Source organism: Rhynchophorus ferrugineus, unplaced genomic scaffold (genome assembly GCF_030347505.1).
Source record: "Rhynchophorus ferrugineus isolate W39M unplaced genomic scaffold, kcgeb_rfMv2 rfM2, whole genome shotgun sequence".
Classification (NCBI taxonomy): Eukaryota; Metazoa; Arthropoda; class Insecta; order Coleoptera; family Curculionidae; genus Rhynchophorus; species Rhynchophorus ferrugineus.
In genome coordinates, this window is record NW_027472581.1 from 48,381,886 (window position 1) to 48,406,220 (window position 24,335).

At 29.3% G+C, this 24,335-nt stretch overlaps 1 protein-coding gene across 1 annotated transcript in view; it reads right to left on the reverse strand.

The window, feature by feature from the left end:
• Positions 1 to 24,335, reverse strand: part of mmd (disintegrin and metalloproteinase domain-containing protein mind-meld) — a 308,125-nt gene that overhangs the window by 68,156 nt on the left and 215,634 nt on the right. The gene's annotated exons all lie outside the window — the stretch shown is intronic.

The window sequence follows — 24,335 nt, forward strand, 5'->3', positions numbered from 1 at the left end:
TTTATACAGAAGATTGCTTAATGAAGTGATTTTCTACATGCCATGTATATATAATATAAACAGAAGAAATACTTATTGCCAATAGGGCAGATTGTGGACTCACGAAGAGTAATAATAATAAAAAAAGAAGGAACAGATATAGTGACAATATTTATTAAAAATAATCGTTCCATTATTGCCTCTCAGCGGAAATTGCATTACTGTACTCAACTCGTTAATTGGAGTTGAGTACAGAAAAGTAATCAGTGGCTACGTCAATAAACAGAACAATCGATTTTAGAAAACTCAGAATCCTCAATTAATTCATGAAACATCATTGTATCCACTAAAAACAATTGTAGGGTTTGGTATTCATGCGGGAATCATCATTGACTAATATTTCTTTTGAAAATGGCCAAGGTGTTGCAGTTACTGTTATGTTACTGCTGAATAGTACTAAAACATGATTCGAAATTTTCTTGTGTCTGAAATTGAAGCGCAATGACTAGAGGACATGTGATTTCAGGAACATGGGGCCCTGGCACAAACAGATCGTTCAAAAATTTAATTATTGAATGACGTTTTTCCACGAAGACTAATTTCTCGCATAAAGTGACGTTTTAGCATGACCAGCCAGATCTCCGGATTTAACAGCACCAGACTTTTTCTTATGGGGTTTTTTAAATCAAAAGTTTACGTGAATAAGCCCCAAACGATTCAACATCTTAAGGCAATATTCGTCACGAAATTGATGAAATTGAGCCTCAAATGTTGCAGGATGTCATGAAAAATGCCTTAAAAGACCCACAATTTCCATAGCGAATCGTGGTCACCAGTCGATATAATTTTTAAATCATAGTGAAAAAAAAAGGTAAAGCCCAAATAAACTTTTTGTCCAAACCAAACTTAATGATTTTTTTTTGAGCAAAGTAATAGACAATAAAAATGGTAATGGGACATTTGCCCGACGTTGTATATTACTAATATAAACTCTGAATGGATTAACTCTTATAGATATTTTAGTTAGTTATATCAGAATTATAATATTATATAATACATATAATATTATTACAATAATATTACCGAATACAACATATTTTAAATGGAGAATCAAAGAGCAAGAGCAGAGAAAATCTAAGATATTTTTATTAAAGCTACAAGGTGTCATTCATCAATAATTCTTAATTCCTTATTATTACAATTAATGTTGGTTTTATTTATGTTTTCAGTAGTTACTAGTTGTATCTGATATTATGTAATAATGCGACGTAAAGTTGTGCTGTACAATGTATTTATTAAAGTATTTAGACCAGGCCAACAACCGTACAGAAACAGGACAACATCTGAGAAAGTTACCTACACTTCATTATACAGTAATTGTTTCTATACCTTGTTGATGGTCATTTCCAATGCTATTCCCACCAGAAATTGAACGTGTTTGAATTTCAAATCTGTTGGAATCATTGGGATGTGTAGCAACAGTACATCTTTATCAACTTCTTCTTAGCTTTTCTCTTTAACTTAAAGATATTCTTCATTATCTTTTTTACTGAAACTCTGGAGCTGTTACTGTGATGAATTGATATATTGGAAGAGGTTCTTAGGTGCGTTTTGATAGAAAAACAAGTAATTCAAGAATTCGTTTGAATAATAAATATATCGTCATGATTCACTGCAACATATATAGGATTTCCGTGTTATATTTTGGAAACCTTTGCGAATCGTTTCACATTTGGTTTTTGTGATTTTACAAAAGTTTTCTGGGAAAGAGATACATTTTGTGGATTCATTGATTGCCATTTTTTTTATATACACTTTATATATATATATATATATATATATATATATATATATATAATATATATATAAATTTATATCTAGTACGTTCTAAATGATAATAATGTATATCACTAAAGGGACTTTAAGGCTTCTTGTTGATGGGATCGTTCAACATGTTTGCTCACTTAAACATGTTTACAGGGACTCGATGAATTTCGTTTTAATTGACAGTTTAAAAACAGTTTAATTGTCACTATAATAATTGAACTCCGAATTATTTGTTTGGAGAATATCAATACCAATCTTAAAAAGTTAATCTTTATTTATTTCATTGTTTTTTATTTAGTCAGTTTGATAAATAATTATACAATATATATTTATATATAAAATATATAATATATTATTTTTATAATTCAAGACAATTTAGGCTCTATTATGTTAAAATTTTATTAAAAATATTTATAAAAATTAATTTCATTTTATTTTCATTTGTATGAAACTGATTAGTATAAAGTAATATAAATTTATTAAGCCATTACAAATAAGAGACCAATTTTAAACCATTTTATGAATTTAAAATACATATAATTTTGACGCGAAATTGTTTTATTAAAAAGGCATGGAATTTACGTATGAAAACTGTGTTTATTTCACGTTTAAATTACGTACGTTCTACTCGATGCAATCACAATTAAAATTTAAATTAAAGCTGTATTGTCTAGAAGCGAAACACGTTTGAGTTTAACAGAGATTTAACATTTACAAAAAGCAAACTACTTATACAATACGTAAATCGGATTAAACAGTTCAGATAAATTAAAATTAATTGAAATAAGTTTTAATGAACGTGCATTTAACAATGTCGAGCGTCAAACGCCCGTCCACCAATTACGACAATTTGTATTCCACTTCTAATTTTCGTATTTTCAACTGGCAGACACCTCTAATTAAGGGATGTCATATTGTTCTGGGCTGCGGACACTCTGATGATTTTTGTTACCTTGCTTTCCATCCGTCACAGTTTGCGCCTACGGCTTCCTTTATATTTTTCTTTTTTGATATACATTTTGCGAGATTTATGGAAACTATTGCAGTTTTTATATGGTTTCATTCAATACATGCTTTAATTTGATTAATTTTTTTTTCTCAATTTTCGAAAAAAAATCGATAATCTCATTGTTATTTTATAGGTATATTAGGTTCTTCATTGCTCTTGTATCATGATCTTTCATTCAAAATATGATGTGAGCTTACGCAACGTACAGGATTGTTTAATGTCTCTTATGTTTGTGACTTTGTTTTTGTAAATATTTTAAAACTTTCTATTATTGTAATTAATGTTTAATTTATATTACGTTTATTACGTTATGTTTTTATTAGTTACTAGGTGTACCTAGCATATCTAATGGTTTATATTATTTATTGAAGCGTTTTGAACAGTTACAATTGTTTATATAAGAGACATGGATGTTCGAAAATTAGTACACATACAGTAATTCTCTCTACGCCTTGTCTCAGGTCAACACAAATGTCAATCGTATTTTATATGGTTGAAATATTGTTTCCATCTTTGAAATATTATTCAGATTTAGTTTTGTCATAAATTATTTTTATGAAATAAGTACTTCAGATTTTTACTTTTGTAACTACATATAGCTCTTATAACTTGATATTTCATTCAAAACATATGAGTTTAGCAAAGTACATTATTGTTTAATCATAAATCTTCAGACTCCTTGTTATTCTAATCAATGTTTTTGTTTTATTTATGTTTATTACTTCATGTTTGCATTAGTTGCTGGCCGTACCCGGCATATCTGGCTGTATAATTAATTTATTGAAGTATTTTTGAATACATAATTTCTTATTTTTCCGTCAAGTAGACAGGTGTCCACACATAAGTCAGCATATTCCAATGCGTGAGGAAGGCACTTACGTTTGCCTATGTTAGAAATATGAATTTTACAAAATTAGTTTACATAGAGTGATTACTTTCACGCCTTTATGAAGGTTATTACATATATAATATATAGTTATTACAAATGTAAATCGCATTTTTTTATTTATAAGTTTAGTTTATAATATATTTAAATGTAAAAATTTTTATTTATTGTTTTGTGATAATAGTTTATTTCTGATCATTCTGATCATCTGTCATTTCTCGCAATGGTAATAGTTGTCTGCGGTGTACGACTGATGAATACTGTAACAAAATAGGATAGGACATATATTATTTGGATTAAAGAAAATATATTAGAATCAATTAGGAACCGGAAGGAAGATTTATGGAACATTTTTCATACGATTCTTGAAATTTATAAATATCAATAGATATATGACAGAACTAAATGCGATAGTGGTGTGGCTGATCTTGATCTGTAGGAAACGGAAGCAAGATTTCTACACAGGTTTTAAAGGTTTATTTCGATTCTAGAGATGTGCTTCTTGAAAATAAGAAGAGTATATAGATATTGGTGGTCATTGTACGAATGTTGTTGAAATGTATACTGAAATGAATATAAACTAGCATATCTGCCTTTAATAACATATTTAACTACAGTACAGTTTGAATGTGTATAGCAAGATTGTTTTAATGCATGTTTTCCCTTACAAAATTCCGTTGAATATATGAGGCATACATTTTAAAATCTTGAATTAGTAGTTTAAATACTGGCTCCTATTTAGTACTCCAGTACAACAAAATTATCCATTAGGAATCAAATCAAATATTTAGATATATAAAGTGTGCTGTATTAGTGATGATGATGTGTTTTCTATATGTAAAGCAAGTCAAATAAATTTAATTATACTATTGTGATATAAAACTTTATATTGTTTATAAAATATTTCCTAGCTGTATTTTTGTGGTCTTTGTAAAAATATTAAAAAGTTTCTTTTTTTCTTAATTAGGGAACATTTAATTTAATTAAATTTAAAGGAACAGTGTGAATATTGGAATGGATACAGATTAGAATATTTGCAATGAATAACATGTTTAACTACAGAGCAGTTTTAAGTGTAAAGCTTGTGTTTCTTTTGCAGCAATTTGTTAAATTGACATCAGTAATAGTTTAGTTCAGTTTTTGTCATCTCGTGTTACACTATACCTTGCTGATTCCACTTAGGCATAAGTAAGACTTTACAGCCATAAATATCCATCGGATATCGAGAGTTACAATACGGCATATAATACTTCTCTTTGCACCTGATAAGCCGTAAGTCGTGATTTAGTGATGAGTTATTTAGTTACTTGATCACCTGCTGATCTGTTTGAAAGCTATTTCATATTTGCCTGGGTTTGAGTACCCATTAGCATTAAAATCAGCAGCCAAATCGTTGAAAACAAAATCGATACATCATGACATCATCATAAGATTCTAAAAAGTATATGATTTATTTCGGAAATAGATTTATCATATCAATCAAGAAAGTAATAAATTACAAAAAAACCAATTGTGATTGAATGCTGTCACTATGTTACACTGACACTGAAAAATCAATAATACTCAATGAAAAATTGTTATTTTCTTGTAGGGAAATATCAAAACCATCTAATCTTACATTTAATTTGGGGTTTTTAACCATTGATTGGATTGATAATGGCATTTTCACTTAATACATAACCCGTCTATTAAAATATAATAAAATAGTAATGATAAATTCATTTGACATGATCGAGAATTTAAAAGGGACTAATATTCTAAATTTAAACTAGTTCAGTTAAAGTGGTTTTGTTTTTCTTACTTCATCGAGAAGCGAAAATGCGGAGTCACGACCGTCGGTTCCGAAATGGGAATAAAATTTACCCAGAACACCGCTGAAAATCCACACCGGAATAATCAAACTTCTATTTAAGACTTAATTGAGACCTTAGTCTTTTTTAATGGTATGGCCTCGTTTATTTAACTTTTGGATTACCATCGGCCGTGACGTAGAATATTAAGCAATCGTTTTTACCGATTTATTTAACATTTTTATCCACTTTGCGAAGAATGAGATTTTATTGAATTTTATTGTCGGAAACGGTTTCGAAAATTGGGGGTTATAGGTTTGAAGTACCTGCAATGCTGCCGGTAATTTATTGCTATACCAATATTTAATTCTTATGTTGCTATAGCACTTAGCATAGCATAGTATATAAATTTGACGGTTTTCATATCGTTTGGTTCGGAGGCGTATATTCTTTTGTTTATAACCTTAAATTTTAAATTGTTCTTTTGTTAATAAGGGCATGCCAAAACAAAATGTATTGTGAATTATTTTCCCCTGTACGAAGTGTTCTTATGTTCTAAAAAGCAACGTTCATTGCTCAAATAATATGTACCGTCTAAGCGTTTTTAAAAGTCTTAAATTATTGTATGGCCGATAACATAATAAACAAAGTTATGATAAGGAAGAAAATTAGAATGATATTTAAATTCAACTCGTTTGAAGATTATGGTAAGAATATGTCACAAAACTCTTATGTTTATACGAGATTAGTATTCTATCAATAGATTCCTGAAGAGGTTTTGAACATTTATAATTTTATAACGATTACAAAATAATCCAAAATCATCAGAAGATATATTCAGTCCCAAGAGGAAAGAATGTATATGTGGAAATTGCACTATTAGGTAGATATAATAAAACCATAAATTAAGAATATAACCTTTATTTGGTGGCATTAGGCAATTCATCCGCTAATGATATAGAAAAGAATTATATTAAAAGGTATGAATTTGTATATACTGCATGATGTATGATTATATTCTAGAATTTTACTATTTTGAAGGTGAAATATTTGTTAACTTTGTTTAAATTATTTCAGACATAACAGCTAAGTATAATGAAAATATAAAATTCTACAAGTGCAAGATGATTTGGATGAAAAAGCCACAGTCCTTACTTTTTCCATATTAGTTGACAAGTTCTGTACTATGAAGAGTATCAATAAATGTAATTCTCTTCAATGAAAAATAAGAAAAACAACTCATATTTTTATGACACGTTGTTTTTTAAATACCATTTCCAAGAAATAGAAATCAAAGTTAAATATCAAAGTCTTTATATAATTATATGTATTATTATTAATCATTAATATATAATTATTATTAATATTAAACACACACACATATATATATATATATATATATATATATATATATATATATATATATATATATATATATATATATATATATATATATATATGTGTTCATCATTCAAAAACATGTTTATAGTAATAATTAAATTAGAAGGAAAAACAGGATTATTTTTTATAATCCAAAACCTATGTCATTCATAATCCCGCCTATTTTTCCCACGTTTGAATGTGTTGGCCCGATCCGTGGCTCCTAGAACTACGTTCGCCATTTTGTTCGTCGCCAAATGCAGAAAGTCATGCTTTGAACACTGTAACTAAAGAAAGTCCCTGCGCACTACGACTTTGAATCAATTTTGAAACCTGTTCGGCACGAATGTTCGTCGAATTCAGTTCTGCTCGTGCGCATTTTCAATTTTCTCACGAAATTCTCCCCGAATGCTCAGTTATGTACCGATCATTAGAGTCAATGTATCTGTCAAACGTATATTGAGTTTCCTGGTTTAAATTTTTAATCCAGCAGCAATTAAAAAATCAAGCACTGCAATTTCATATAAAAAGTCAAGCTGTCATGTTAATGTTACTGTTAATGGTTTTTATTAACTGCTAAGCAATATTGCTTAATTTTATTGGTACTATTGATTATTTCAGTATTGTTGGGAATATGGATAAACAAAGGTAAGTTCGGTTAAAGGAATATTATAAATCGAAATATAAACATATCATATTTTTGTAAAGACAACAGATACCTGTTTTTAGAAAGTTATATTCAAATGTGTATGAAATATTGACATATGTGATAATATTATACGGAAATAGGTAATATCAATATTATTGAAAATAATATGCATAACCATCAGGGGTTACCTATGGGTATTAATATTTTAAAGTATTATAACAATATTGAATAAAATATTATTATAAATATTTTGAACAGCGATTCTTGGTTTAAGGATGTTTTATTTGTGATAATTTACGTTATTTTTGAAGAGTAGTATACAGTTTTAAGGATATTATTAAAATTTTAAGTTTTGTATAACTAACATGATTATTTTGAAATAATAATTATCTTATTACCAATTAGGGTTTATCTGGGCTGGCCCTACTGACTTATATGGGTTCTGAATCACGGTCCTCCGCAATAAGTCTACAGACTGGCGAGTGAGCAACGTATAGAAGATCCCAGAAAATATCTGGTTTTACCCAGCCAGGCAGTTACTGGCGTGACTCGGATACACTCTCGCCTTAAAGATACATTGACCATTCCCCAGTAGGATTCGAATCCGCGACTATCGCAACAATAGGATGACCCTTCTGTCCGCATCGTCCTTGATCACTGCGTCAACCAAGCCGACTTCCTCTATTTTTAACGTTTATCAAAGTGACTGTAAAGTATGGATAAAGTTACTTTATCATATAAAAAAACTGATGAAAATAAACTTTGAAATATTATCTATGTTTTTATAAGTCGGTTTTGCAGTCATGAAGATTTTCGCTAAATAAAAGAGTATTAAGAAATGGACTCAAACTTCAACTTAACATAATATCCTATCAAAATTAACCTAATCATGGGACATTTTGAAAATAAGGCTTAAGTGACCAACAACCTATTGAAATTATCTGATTTATATATTATCAAATATTAACTCAACATCAACTCAATTAACCCAATGAGCAATAAGTTACTTACTACAAAAAATAAAAAATAACAAGATAAGACAGCTAGAAATTGTGTTGCAAACAAATCAAAGTTTTACTCAAATCACAACGAAAGACCTGAAGTTAGTAGGTATGCACATACGGTTCAGTCAGCTTTTGCTGAACACTGCGTGGATAGTAGCGACATAGTGGATTATTCAGTTTAATAAAAAAGAACTTTTCACTATTCCACCAGGCCATTTTGAGTGAGAACATAGAGCGTTTTGAGATTAACAAGCACCAAGTTATTCGAATTTCGAATAAAGACAATGGCTCACCTACCAGATTTATATCGCAATAATTTTCATTTGTTAGCATACAAATACTTACAGAGAAAGGAATAAATTCAAATATATTATTATAGGCGTAATAAATACTTTCAACTCTTGCGAATGATATATTGATAAGTTAATTGATTTTTTTTCACTGTGAAAGTTTCAAATACGATTTAGTGCATTGTTTATACCTATATTGTTAACAAACTAATTACGGTACATAAATACTTCTAGGATAGCAGGTTTACTGAACGTGCGTTTGCAAAACCAACAATTGTAAATAATTTTACATTGCGGCCAGCTTCAGTCGCGCCGAGCATTCATATTTCTGATTTTCCTATATAATAACGGTGCAATAAACTATAATTATTGCTGCTGCTTGTGCGTATAATAAAGTTGATTTGCAATTAAACCCAGTGAAATTGTGGGCTGCCATTTTATACATAAAACTCTCTTATTTTTATTAAAAAAATTTCAATATTTCCCGACGGATTCACTATTGTTATACTTTTATTTGATTTGCTTATATGAATAGAAACTTTACCGATAAAATTTGACAATATAATATTTTGTGCTATAAAAATATTACTTTAAAATTTTATATTTGACTTTTTTAAATTGTTGTGAATTGGTTTACAATATTTTAAGCATTGTCATTCAAAAAATTGTTATTGATATTTCACGACAAATATACTAAAATTGGTATATTGGTAACTCCAGTGAGAAAAGAAAACAGTAAATAATTTTTGACTAAGGTACTTACTAAGTGTTACCATGTAGACTTAATGGTGCGAGCATGTATTTTAACTAACAATATCTATTGATGATAATGCGAAACATCTATTAAAGAACTGTAAAACACACTAACCCAACTGTTAAATTTGATAGTTATGGCATTTCTCTATATAAAATGGCGATTATAAATTATACAGACGCTGGTATGTTCAAAATTACACTTTTTTAAATTTAATATTTTTGTTGTTTCATTCAAATATATTTTGGGCCGAAGTCTACTTATAAACTTACGATGAGGCTCCTCCGTCATATCTCAATTATCGACTTTGGTTTCAACGACTTAAAACTGGTAATTTTAATGTCAATAACAAGGAACGGCTTAGAGGACCAAAGAAGTTGAAAAATAATGAACTTATTGGATAAAAACTCGGGTCAAACTTTCACAAAACCTTCAGACCATACGGTAGTAGACGAATATATTTTTTCGAGATCTTAATTGCCACTGATTTAAAATGTCATTTTGAAGAGTTCAAACATCTCAGTTTTATGCTTTTTAGGAAAATATGAGGGTTTTCTGTAACCGCCGATGAAAATCAGATCTATTCCGGCAATCCTAAGCTTAAAAAGTCTCCAGATGAGTTACTCCAGAAGAGGCATTCGCTCCAAGTCATCTACAGAAGACACAAGTGGAATGTTCATGGCTAGAAAATCTTGCTGTGCACATGGGGAGATTAACTAGTGTTTATGAGGTAAACTGTTAATACCGAAATAAAAATACTGCAGTTGTTTATTTACTGACGTCAATTGAGCAAATTTAACGACGCACAGCTGCAAAAAAGATGAACAATAGCGAGTAATCGATATAAAATTATCTTTTTTGTATGACAGCGCTCGGCTACACTTTGCAAGAGTTGTGAATGAAGATAAACTGTTACAGCTTAAATAATAGATTGCCCTTATAAGTTATTACAGCTCTATGATTATCACCTTTTTATATCGATACAGCATTTATCGGCTTGTATATGTATTCGAAATGCTGAAGAAATTCGAAAATAATTCGATGATTATATATATTGCCAAACCAATATATATCTATAAACCTCCAATGTCTATAAACCTCTTAAATTGGAAAAATGATCAGAATATTCGGAAGCACATAATATTAGATTATGCTAGTATAGAGTAAACATATTTAAGTGTTCGTTTACCTCAAACACATTTTCAGACCGACAGTTGGAATTTGGAAGTTAGTTAGGAATATATTTTTCATTCAGATATTACAAAATAACACTCAAGAATTATTCGTATTTCAGAATTAGCGAATTTTGGTTTGATTTTTAGTTAAAATAGACTATATATTAAGTTTTGTAAAGGGCAAGAAATAGAGATTCCAGTGATTGTTAAGCCTATTTTGAGAAATATAAGCAAAATACTATTATACCTCATCATAATTCGCATCTGTTCAGACCCAACATATCTTAAAATAAATTATTTTGTCACGATGATACAAAATTACCCACTGTTTGAGTTTCTAAAAACTTTTACATTTATAATAAGAGTGCACACATAATAATACATATAATAATAGTTTCTAAATGGTATTCATAAATTTAAGAAAAACATTGAATATTATACGCAAAATATTTGCAGTTATTTTAAATTTAAACAATCTTCCGTTATGCCACCATTCAAAATAAGCTGTTGCGAGCTTAGAAACGACTTTGAAAACAAAATAGATAATACCCATTTTACAGTTAAAATTATAAAAGTTTTCAGTGAGTGAAAACTTCAAAATTGTTTTGTTTGTATCCAACATATGGCGAAATACATTGAAGGTCTCAATGTTTCTAACACACCTCAGTTTCTTACTCGACTTTGAAATCATTTTAGTTTTATAAAAAAAAAGAATACATACATATTAAAAAACTTAATGGTTCGTTAGATATTAATTAGTTATAGTATCTCATTAATAATAGATGTGTAATATATTGTGCAACTAATAAACAACACTTTTTCATTAATATTAGTAGTGGAAAAAATATTAAATAATAGGCAAATTATTTTAGGTATCGGATTTATAATTAAAGATTTGAGCATTGCCAATAAAAAATAAAATATTTTTAACAACAAATTTCGCTCACTTAAATGTAAGGACCTCACCAAAATGTAAAAAATAATCAAACTTATTAAATTTCAGCAAAAAAAAGTTTTAAAATAAAATATGTAAAAACCTTATTTAACCTATCTACTACACATATTTTATATTCTACTGTATACACACAATTTAACTTAATACCTACCTAAACCTATTTACCTATTTACAATATTATTTTAACTACTACCAACTGATCCCTTCGAAGTCGCTGCCGAGCAACAAATTAGATTTGTTTTGTTGGTAATATAATTATGTGTATACGTCACAAAATTATATTATTATTTTTGTATTGTTTGGATTCAGCAAAAAATATGTGAAAATTTTGTACGTGCCTTTGAAATTTGATGGTTTCCTTCGATTGCCGCGGATTTGACTATCTAATCCTGACTAGGGCCCAAATAAACCACCTCCGAAGTGCACTCTTTCGAATAAAAAATCGGTTTTGAAAATCGGTCTATAATTGACGGAGAAATCGGAAAACATATATAAAATTAAATATACAGCCGAATATAGAAACTCCTCCTTATTTGAAGTCAAAAATTTAAAATGTCTATCTTTCAGTTCGCAATGTTGCCAATTATCTTAAATATTTAATTAAATATGCTTGATGTAATATTAACTATAAATTAAATTATTTTGACTTTTTATTTATAATTGGATCAATATTGGATATTATAAACAAGATAAGTGCGGGGTAAAAAATACATCACTATGCAGTTTTCAAATTAAAATTAAATTAAATTGACTCAATTTAGCCAATGTCAAAGGTTAAGTTAATAATAACAAATTTTGTGTATATTTGGTGAGATCAACCTTCAGATTGTTGTGATTTTTATAATTTTTTTTTTATTTCACTGGGATATTTGGAATAATTTCATGGATCCCTTTGATTCACCATCGACTCAAGTTCAGGTCCAAATAAGTTTTATTATTAACTGATAAATCAATTTAAGTGAATTCAATTTATGTGAAAGCAAGTCAAGTTCGTAGGTTATTCCGAGCCACCAGCACAGTCCTTTAATTTTGGGTCTGATCTGCTCACCTATTTAGTTAATACGATGTTTCCAATTAATCTGCTACTAAGATGTATGTCAATTTCTCCTGGCTTTATTTGAAGAATTGAGCATTTTTCAAGTGATTTTTCACATGTTTGCAGAAATATACCTTTTACCATAACATCTATGTCGATAAGTGTTCCATGTACTGTTTCATTTGCTGTGACGATGTTGTATAACGCAAATATAGGAGTGATTCCAAGATACTACCCTGAGCGAATGCAGTTGATAGAGGTGTGAATAGTGAGAATGCTAGATTGGTGCCAGGAAGGTTCAGAAAATGAAGCAAACCTGATCTAAGTTAAAAAAAAGTTTGAAGCAATAACTTGAAAATGATGGCTAAAAACAATCTTTATCATTATCGAAACAGATCATCTGTAGCTGCACGAAGAACCTAATATATATAAAGAATCCCTAATCTGTCAACATCGCGTACCTTTTAGTTTTAAGATTAAGTGCTATAGCGACTTGCTATTCACTTCAAAAGCCATATAAATATTACAAAGGCGTGTTATATTTTGGGCCATGTTAAAATATATCCCTAATCATTAAGAATTAACAGTAATTTAATCGCATAATTAGAAACCAAGCAAAATAAAACTATGAAAGTGTTTCGTTGGGATGTATCTTTTCTTTTGACTGTCACTCCTTTGACATTACGTTACGTCTTCACATTACAGCACTTATTTCTTACAGACTTCACTTTCACTTTTATGAAGAACACGAGTATTAGAAGTCTTTTAGTAATAGTTTTTTTTTATTACTCTTCGTGAGTCCACAATCTGCCCTATTGGCAATAAGTATTTCTTATGTCTATATTATATATACATGGCATGTAGAAAATCACTTCATTAAGCAATCTTCTGTATAAAATATTATCTTAATTAATTAGTCTTATTCTAATGCTTCTTCTAAACTCTACATATGTCCAGTAATCAGATCAGGTGGTGTTAAACGTTTTAGTCTACGCACTTCACTATCACGTCGCATATTTAGCTGATTAGCGAGTACATTGGGATGCACTGACACTCTCTCGAAGTACTTCACACAAACACGTTGAATTATACTCGTTATAGGTTCTAGAGGAATATCGCGTTGTATCACTTTATTTGAAATATAGTACGGAGCATCAACAATGGCACGCAACACCTTATTTTGGAACCGTTGAATGATGGATATATTAGATTTGCTAGCGGTACCCCATAGTTGAATTCCATAGTAATAGTTTTTAAATTATAAAAATATATAATATTAATACGGTGTAGTGGAATAATGGATTATCGGAAACATTTTGTGTTCAAAACAAAAATTGATGTGTTTACTTATTTTAACAAAGATTTTAAGATATCGGTCATTAATTATTCTTCGTTTAAAACGTAAAGCTTGAGTGCTCCAACATTAATCTTTGAAATTTCTTTCAGACCCTTTGCATTTCTATCGCAAATACCGCGTAAACCTCTACAGTTAATAATTGAATAATTTCGGCGTTACGGTGCTCGGAAACGTAAACAATCAGCCCGAATGCACTACCAACCAAAACAAACTCGAAAACTTCCGCTGTTCGGATTTAAATGCGGAATATGAGAGTAATTTTCATTTTGCATTTTAGAAGTTGCAACGCTGACGATTTTTCGCCCTACGAAATAGTGTTGCTCGTTATATTCATAGCATTATGTTGGTTCCAGCATCACCAATGATTTGTAAATATATACAATTTCTAAGTCAAAACAATATTTCTTTGACGTTATATTAATATTGAAAGGAGTGGATTTAATAGAAGGAATAAATTTAATTATTTTTTAATATTTTAACCAATTTGTATCCGTTTATAACAATTTTGTCATTTGATATGTAAAGATTCGGAAGATTTATTATTGAATATATCATTGTGATTTATATTTTGGCCACAAAAATAACTGTTATCAACTTATACTTCCATTTAATGAGAGTTGTGGCGTCACCAGGATCACTTGAAATAAGTATTTCATTGACTACGATCAATGATTATTGATATTGTCAGTTTTTAGAATACTCTTGCATAAAGTTAGGATAGTTCACTTTCAGTTTCAAGATCAGTTAAAGGTTCTATTAATCATCTCATAATAATTATTTACAAAAATATATTATATTAGAACGATATTTATGGAATTATGTTTTATATTTTCGTTAAGGTTAATTTAAAATTTTAATATATAAGTAATAATATATAATATAAGGAATACAATTATAATGTTTAATTTTTTTTGTTTTGAAGGAGTTATTTATGACATATGCGAGATACAAGCAACGTCTATAAAAATCCGTGCAAAATAAGACGTCCACCTCAAACTCTTTTAAAAATTACCTTACATCAAAATTGGAGGATACTGTAATTGTTGGGTCCCATACTTATTATCACGAAAGGTAAATAACTATGCCATGAAATTATTAAGCAGTCTACTAGTATACCAATGTCAACAATATACTAAATCTAGTATTTTCGAAATATTTTGTGAAATTTTATGTTTAAAGACAATTAATTTTTTCTTCAAATCATTGTATTATTATTTTGATGATAAGAGGGACAATCAATCACAAATACATTTTATTAATCATAACTAACAAGCAAATTAACCTTAATGGATATTGACAGGGATTCACGAAGTATGCGAAAGAAAATGTGAAGCTAAAAGTTCCACCGGAAACTGGATAGGGAAGCAAACTTATTTGTGGTTAGCTTATAAGCAGGACCATGCAATAATATCCTAATACTATAAAATATACTATGGATATAGTACCTAGGAAAAATTAGAGAGCTCGTAACCGTAAAAAGTAAAGGACAAAAAATGCAATAGCAGAACATCAGCAGATACATTTATGCTCAGTAAGTCGTTAACCCAGTTTAGGGATAACGCAGTTCTACAAAATATATCAACAGAAACAGATCATTAATAGACTGATTATTCATTTTGGAAGGTGATTAAGAAGGCGTATTAAAGAAAATATAAAAGAAAAATAGAGAGAAGGCGGAATTATTTGCTGACTATTTAAATAGTACTGAGGAATGTGAAACCACATCTATTTTAATTTAATGGGGAGATAACTTCGACCCAATAACATCAAATAAAATCTTTAACAATATTTAGAAAAGGTTCCGTAACAAAATGGCTATGGTCTAACAACTGGTCAAGTAAGGTCAAATAAGAATCATTGCCAAGAAAATGTATAACTAAAAACAAAAAAATGATAAATCAGATTATTCTGAGATTTAAACTAGATAAATCTAAAACCTAAAATTATTTCTAAAACGCCTCGAATCAATTGTTAATGAAAAAAAAACTCATTGCGGCTCACCACTGTGATCATATTTCTAACGTGCCTTAAACTTGATAAAGTATGGTCAGATTTATTAATTCATAAATAATGATATTGACAATTTTGGAGTGCGATTTGTCGTGTTTAATTTAATAAATGTTTATACATTACCTACATTTTGGCTCCGAAGTTTGTAGTTAGTAGCTTTTCCCATAGAGAATTTATTTCGGAACTAAAGAAACTTATTAACTTGGCCAAATAAGTTTATTAAATATGTAAATGTTCAAGGCTACCGAAATTAATAACTTAAATTACGGCCACCAAGTCACATTTCTACTATATCTAAATGATTAAAATATTTAGTAATGTTGCGTAACAGTACGTTTCTATATTAGAGCTCAATATGGTGGTATAAAGCAATATATCAAAAAATTTAATTTGAAAGATATAACTCAGCATTCAAATTGTTTTAACGCCTGCATAAAATGACATGAAGAAAACAACCAAGAATCTTATAACTCTTCGCAAGCTTCAAAAATATTTTAACGAGGGGCAAATTAAAAAAATAATCAAGCATTATTTCAAGACAAGAAAAGTATGGATAAATGAAAATTCTTTTATTGTATTGGTATTGGAAGAATAACACTGTTGTGTTTTATTGTATTCTGGAGTTCTCGGTTTAAACGCATCAACTGTAACCGATAGTGATGCCCATTGATGGCTGAGTTAGGGTTTAGAAGCTCTTAATAACATTAGAAGACTACTATTACAGAGCACTAGCACGGAGTCATAAATATTGTTGAAATGGATGGAGCATGGTTGCTATAATCTTCACATATCATTCGATGACTTTCAGCAGAAAATCTGTTTTGTTCACACTTGGACGGTAATGACACCCACAGAAATGTACCTAACATGACTTATAAATACATTAAAATAAAATATTAAATTAATTTATAGGCTATGTATTATTATATCCTACCAACGTACTGTAGTATATTTAGCTTATCGTATATAATATATTATTTTATAAACTACCAATAATTATAAATACGAATTTTGACGACATAAAAGTATATTTAGTGAGTTTAAAGGAAATTCCATATATTATTTGTAGATTATAATTCGCTCCATTGGTTACTACATACGCTTATACGAAAATCTTTATTAAATTACTAAAACGAGGAATTTGCATGAACAGGGCTCTAATCCTTCTGCATTTTCAAGGACCTGGCAATTTTATTGAATACACCGCGCAAAACCACCACATAAGTTAATAATTGAATAATTTTAACATTACCGTTCTCGAAAGCGCAAACAACGGGCTTGAATGCACCGTCGACCAAAATAAACTGCGAAAACTTCCATTTGGACCCAAATCCAGAATATAATAGGTAATTTCCATTTTGTGTTTTAAAATTATAAAAGTTGCTTACGGTTGGAAACGTCGGGGGTTTTCCGGTTGATCCTCTGCATGGAATGGTATATAAAAAGGGGGAAACTTCTCTATCGCGTGATGAGATTATCAACTTAATTTAGCTTTAATGGTTTATATTGCTCGTTACCCTTGTAGTGCTGTATTGGGGGATATGGAGGAAAAATAGCGTATAACTTTTTTTAATAAATAGGAGAAGAATTTAGTATACTTTAAAAATATATCCATATTTAACCTGGCATATTTGCATACTTTAGTACGTATTGTTGAACATATATATTTTTATAAATATTTGGAAACATGCGTGTTTTATTTTACAGTTTTTTCGAATCAGAGTTCTTAAGACTAAGCCTAAAAACTAGAAAGTTACCAGCTAAAACCATCCGATTGGAATGACTGCTAGTATTGGTTTTGTTAGATTTTACATGCTTGTCAATGAATCGTTACAATTATAAAAAATCAAGCATACATCATGCTCTGGTGAGATTGTAGTAGGATAGTCTTGTTGCTGGATTTACTGAACAGCATTCATCAATTAATATATATTAATATCTTCTCTAATAAATTTGTGACATTTTCAGTGATTCTTAAATTGTATTGTTTGTTTACGGGATAGTTAATATTTTCTCAACTAAATAGTTAATTCTAATTGAAATGAATATTACTGCTATACGGTCTTGTTTATTAAAATTAAAAGTACAACATTTTATAAACAAGTTTCACACTTATGTCGCTTATGTTGCTAACTGTCGGTCGCTAATATTGTGTAACACAAATTCGTTAGTTTAATTTCTATAGATAAAATAACAGTTTTCCATTTAGTATTATTGAGTTACAGACTCTAATTATCGACCTCTTAAAATGGTATTTTAGACATTCTTTACTTTTGCTCTATGCCAGTTAAATTTACATTCGATCCGTTCACTAAAAAATTCATTTATTATATGACGTATATGACGATGAAATGTGAATTTCGTGGAGTACGAAAATGCTGAGTGCAAGAAGTTATGGGTTAAACGAGGGGAAACATCCACATCGACCTGAAGCAGAATATTCAAGCATTAATGTGAATTTAGCAGGATCAATAGAGTGTATTAGAAGCTGCTAAAACCGAAAGAGTATTTATTTTTAAAGAGCAAAAAATATTTCCTATAATTATAATAAAATTTTAGCACCTTTTGTTGTGAAAAATGTCCAAAATCATATGCAACTATCTAAGTATGCTTTTTAGAATTATTTATTTGAAATTTGAGAAGTATTATTTTTATATAAGTAGTATTATCAACAGATCTAGCCTAGTGAACAGATCTAGGAACTTGCTAGACCGTGTAGGGCATAATGAACATGAATTAATGCCCTCCACAAAATGCATATTACACAATTATTATTATTTCTTTTTGTTTCTGTTTTTTTGTACATCATAATTTGTTCACAAAAAAACCGCTATGGTCCGAAATAACAGTAAACTCAGCTTTCACAATGTTGAATGTATAGCCTATTACAGCTTGTAAATTCATTTTAAAATTAGAAACTATTTTCTTATTTATTTTACTGTAGTTAAAACGAGATGGGATGCTGTCTGATGCATCCGAGCATGTAATCGAATTAACCTACAAAATCCTTTAAAATTTTAGTGGTAAGAGTTAGAGGTTACCGGCGCGCGTTGTTTTGGCGTTTTACTTATTGTGATACATTTCCACCGATATACATAACGTGTGAACAACCAAGATTACTTTAGCTCCTGTTCTTAGTTCTATTCGAGATAAAATTTATGGCATGTGTAAAAACAGAGTAGTATCTATAGAAAATTATGGGATATGCAGACATTCGACAGACATGCCTTCCTTCATACAGTGTTAGGAAACATATAATTGGTAATATAAATGGAGTTAAGATAACCCACGAAGAGGTCTAATGCGACCACCAGGGTTTTCTTTTGAAAGAATACAAATTTTACTATGCTATAAAATTAAGAACGACTTGTTCCTTAAATTAGTGTATCTATAGTATAACATAGTGCAACTCTTGGTGAAACGCTAATAAAAAGTGTACAGAAAACAAAAGTTGATGAGAAGAGGTAAAAGGAAAAAGGCTAAGTATAACATTTGACTAGACTTTGTTAGTCATTATATTTTTTAATAATTAGCCGTAGATATAATGTTCTTCATACTGGAAAAAGGAATGATTTTATTCCGGAAGCAAAGTTTGAATTTTTCTCCAGGTTCAAGGGCGACTGCCATGGTTTAATGATCAATAACTTTTGCTCTGGTTTAAAAATAAGCCATTAAATTTTGGAAATCAGTTATTGTTTTGGCCAATGAATCATACCGTAACACACTGGTCAACTACGTTTTATGTAATTTACTTAGAAGTAGACCCGAAAGAAGATACACTGTAGATGTTTAAACAATATGATCACAGAAAATTATGTCAAATTGATATGGCAAAAAATACTTCTATGAACATGCAGATTAAGAGGGTAAACCAGCAAAAACTGTCTGGATATGTTGAAGGAAGCATTGTTCATAATAACACATCTCCATCATACATACAGAAGATGTTGACAAACTGTAGAATCGTGAATAAGAGTTAGATTGGAAATTAACAGTTTAGTTATTGACTCGAATAGTGATTCAGAAAGTGATAGCGACAGAATATAGAGTAGACTGTAAAATATTTGTGTTATAGATATCTTTCTATTTGTTCAGAAAGTACATGAACATATGCAGATATGGCAAATATATTAGGAGAATGATAGTGATAAAATCTAATTTTACCAAAAAAATGTACCCAAATATCAATCAATTATCACCAATTGACAAGGAAACAGTGCAACAAAAGAAACAAGAATTAAACGTATAAAGGTTAATATGCTTTATAATGAAAGTAGAATACAGTATTTGGATATAAAATTGTTAATTAGTTTGTTTAGGCCTACATAAATAGACCTGCCTAAAACTTTACGTTAAATGTAGTATAAGCCCTTCGACAGCATATGCAGTATATATATTTTAATGTTAAAATATATTTATCATTAACCTGATTTCTAACCCTAAGTTTACCGTAAACTCAGTGAAACACTTTTTTGACCGGAGTTTTAAACTGGCTTATCGACATGTTAGCGTTGTAAATTATAGTACATAGTTCAACTTGTTTTAAACAAGGCAAAAATATATCCCAACTTCTAATATTTCACGATAAGAAATAACTATCTAATTAAAGCTTGTAGCCAGGCTGGGTGAGATTGAGATTTTCCTAATTCTAAGTTAGTCATTGGCCAGTTGGTAGGCTTAATGCTGAGGACCGTGGTTCGGGACCCAAGTTAAGTTTCATTCAGATTCAGTCCAGATAAACTCTATTTGGTAAAAGGAGACTTTAACAGGAAAATTGATATAATATATATATTTTTTAAATTTTTTAGGATACCACATTTTACAACTTAAAAGGGTTTGAGAATAATGGAGACGTTGTCTATGTTGAAAAATCGATTTTTTAGAAAAATATTTTATTTATTTCTTACCGAACTTCTAAAATATATTTTTCATGGTAATAATATGATAATGTTATTAGAAAGGTCAAAAGTTCTGACGAGTTTTGGAAAAACTGTTTTAATATTTATAAACGAACTTTTTTGTTTTGAAACATTTTTTTGTTATATCATATTTGTAGTATACATAGAGTCACATAACAACTATATGTATGAAACTTGAATTGAGCAAAATACACGAACTTTATTACATTATTACAATGTAGTTTTTTATTCCAAATTATATTTCCGAATTATTTTATTAATTGGGATTTGTATAAGCTGGACCTATAGACTATTGAATGATATATATTTATCAATTTGTCAGTTAGACTACCGCCTCTTTTGGCCGTTGAAGTACCACGATGGCTGTTTTTACCTATCAGATCTACAATATTTCAAGAAGTTATACTTTAAAAAAAATTGATGAATGAAACAGAAGAGTCAATTAGTTTGCATAATTTTTCATATCAAATAATTTATAATAATTATGCTTACTTACTATTTATATCTTTATTGCCTGGAAAACGCATAGTCTAGTATCTTAAAAAATCTAATTTTATCATTCAATTAGTCAATAAACAACGTTACTAAGATGTTGCTAAAGTTAATAATTCGTGTGATTTTGATTGTTAAATATTGAATTACAATAAATTTAGAACAAAAAATATTGCTTTTGAGTGATATTTATATTATTCAAAGGACTGACTTGTATAAATGTAATTGAGGACATCATGAAAAATCAGTATCGATACTATGGGATGTGAAAGATTATTAGACATAATTAACAAAGTTATTTCATATAAAAGTTTACTTTGTTATTTATATTAACTTTGTTGTTTAATTAAAACAAATTTACTACAGAAGCTTAGTCAATATCTTTGTAAAATTGATGGTGATTCTGCTGATGGTGATGTTAGGGGACCAACTGTTCGAAGACAATGCATTGCAAGACTTTATGGACGAAAACCCAATTCAAACTCTTGAAGAACTATCAGACAACTTAGGATGACGTTTGAGTAGTTTAACGCGATGGGAGAGATTTAAAAGAAGGGAAAATTGCCATTATACGAAATAACTGAAAACACCATTTTTAACTGTCTTAACATAGCACTTTTATTGTCATTATTTACTAGAACAAACCGAAGCACAAAAAGTCATAGGGTAATCGAGGAGAGCCATTTATTTACATTGACTCCGAAACGAAATATCAATGGCTTATATGGTGAAGCCAGAGGGGTGTAGTGTATTCAGTTCACATGTTGTTGCAAAAAAGTCATCCTATTGTATGACTAGACTGGTTACTTGTTGCAAGAATTATGAAGGGTACGCTGCTGTTACCCCAACGGGAAGTTTTGAAAAACTGAATGCCTTCTGATTACGACTTGTTCAATTAAACTAATAATAGTTTGGATAGAGGTTTCGATTTTCTAAAGAATTGTAAATGGAGATCGATGATTGGTTCGACGCCAAACCAAAATCGTTTTTCGATACTACATGTTGATAGAAAGATGGAAAGAAATTGTAGAAAAATTGGTTATATTATATGCAAAATTGTTGACTGATATTTTGGGTTTACACATTTCTTAAAAGACCAATGAGGTGTCAACCATTAAAAGGTGTTATTTTTACTAGTTTTGTACTACAGAGTTAATAATTAGAGCTGATAAATTAGAGCTATATCTGTGATATAGCTATATCTATAGATCTGTGATCGTTAAATTAAAAAAAATTAATATCAATTCAGTACTACGTTCTTAAAGGAAATTGGTATTTACGTGAGCGCTCTGAAAAATATTAGAAACATCGAAATATTATCTATATCGTTACGTTTTCCTAGTAACCATGCGTTTTACAAATTTTCATATATTGCTTTTACAAGAGAATAACTATAGAGTTAAAATTATAAAACATTAATATTATAGTATGAAAAATTTAATTTATTTAATGTGTAAAATTAGCAACGAAGGGGTTTACAATAAAACATCCGTTTCTTCACTTTTATTCTTGAAAAAGTCGATATAATATAGAATTGTTTTATTCACATTTGTTTATAAATCTTTGTTTCTAAACTGACTGAAAATTTTCATTGAATCTAATAAGACTTTAATGATATTATTACCTATTACTAATGCCTTTTATTCCATTCGCATTATCCCTACATATTATTATGTATCAACACAAATTAGTTATACTTGTATTTACTTGTTGTCCGCTTAATTTTTTCGTATCTGATAATTGTGTAGAGAATTTTCTAAATTGGCCGTACCGATGCTTAATGCTTCAAGGTTCTTAACTGACCGTGACCCATGATTAGAACAACGGTAGAGGCGAACCATTAAAGCAGAATTAAGTTCGTAATCCCGTCCAGTAAAAGTGACCATTCTCGACTATTTTATCCCCCTTGGCTTCTGAAAGGATCATTCCGAATAACCGCAAACTTTTCCACCGACTGCAATTTTTACAGTTTTTAAGTATAAAATAGAGATTATCTATAACGTTCCGGCTTAGTGAACAACTAAAACTTTTACAGTTAATTTTGAGTTTCAGCTGTGACTGGTTTATATGCGATATAAGAGGTTTAAACCGCCTGAACTAGATGCTCTCAACTGAAAGACATTTAAAGAACTAAAAAGGCAGTAATATATCCTGTAGTTTTGTTCTTATCTTTATAATGTAATACGTATAATACAATACTTCTTTACTATTTTTATGTTTATAATAATAATTATATATATCTGAACTCTTGAAGCATTTCCTAATAAAATATGTTAAAATCACGAATACTACTTTATTACATATTTATTCTTAGATCATTTTATAATCAACTGTCTAGAACAATACTTTGAAAGGGTTGTTTATCACTAGACCCTGTTCTAAATTATGACCCTTTGATGTTAAGTTGTAGTTTTTAATTGATAATTGCATCTATTTTAATTCCACTTTTCTTACAATGCGCAACATTGATAATAAATGTTACTCTTAACTTTAGCTTAAGTAGTCTAATTTTTTTAATTTCAGAAATACATACAGCGTATCTATCCCGAACTCTTTTTGATTACATATTAATGCAAGTACAACTGAAGAAAAGTAATAAATTAATTTTATATTTTAGTAAACACATCTAATAAAGGAAGTGAAATAAATCATTTTCCTTGAATGATAAGAAAAAATAAAATTTTCTGCGACTGGTGTTTTGTTGATTGAAGATCCAACTTCTTTGGGTTGTAAGAAATATGTTGTTTATATTTTAATGAAATACCATAAAATAAACTCTAATGATTGAGTTTTAACACGAATTTGCTGAGTCTTAATACATTT